The 852-nt window shown below is 45.9% G+C and overlaps 1 protein-coding gene across 1 annotated transcript in view; it reads left to right on the top strand.

Annotated features, from left to right (window-relative positions):
• Nucleotides 1-852, top strand: part of PRUNE2 (prune homolog 2 (Drosophila)) — a 206,077-nt gene that overhangs the window by 5,272 nt on the left and 199,953 nt on the right. The gene's annotated exons all lie outside the window — the stretch shown is intronic.

The raw sequence follows: 852 nt of genomic DNA, 5'->3' as shown, positions 1-852 counted from the left end.
GTCTGGATGGAGGTTTCAAAAGAGGAAAGAACATCTGGGGACTGGAGAGGTAAAGTGCCTTGGTTGGTGATTCTTTTTCTAACCCTGGGGCTTATGGGAGAGTCGTGGAGTTTAGAGTCTTTGAAAAGAGCCTGGGAGGGACAGGGCTGATACATTCACATGGGCTTCGAATGATGGGCACCCTCCAAGTTTATGCAGTACACAACCTACACAGTCCAACAGGGCTGCCTTGCCATGGGTCCCACAGCAGCCTACTCAACATCTCCGGCAAAGTCCCAGATCCACTTCTGTCTGAGCCCTGTGGCTTTTGGCTTTTATTTCCAGGGAAAGTTAATCTCTCATCTTAAGAACTTTTGGGAGGTTATCTGACCCCTAGATTGCCCAGGAAAATCACTCATGAACGTTTGGTTAGAAAAACGAAGCTCATAAAAAAAGCCTGAGTTTTTAATATGAAAAATGGGATAATGATGCCTACTTTGCGGGGTTTGTTGTAAAGCCAAAATAATATACCTACAGCCCACAGCATAGAACCTGGAACGATGGTTGCTCCTCCCCATTTGCACCCAAGTTGGTCCTTTTCTTCAATTCCTTATCTCAGTGAATAACATTATTATTCATCCAGTTTCTTCAACTTGGAATTTCCTTCTCCTCTCTCCTGCCAAGCAATGGCCAGCTAACCGGTTGGTCTCCTTAAAACCACTCTCCCACTGCTATAAGGTATATCGCTGTGAAAGCATCTTTCACACTTCCCCCACCCCTTTCTTAAAACCTCAGTCACTTCCCATTGCTCTTAGGAGAATGAACGGACAACACTCTTAATTTGACCCTGGGCTCTGGCCCAGTCTGCTGTCC

Source organism: Myotis davidii, unplaced genomic scaffold (assembly GCF_000327345.1).
Source record: "Myotis davidii unplaced genomic scaffold, ASM32734v1 scaffold98, whole genome shotgun sequence".
In the NCBI taxonomy this organism is placed as follows: domain Eukaryota; kingdom Metazoa; phylum Chordata; class Mammalia; order Chiroptera; family Vespertilionidae; genus Myotis; species Myotis davidii.
The sequence above is the reverse complement of the archived record's forward strand: the minus strand, read 5'-3'. Positions and strand labels throughout refer to the sequence as shown.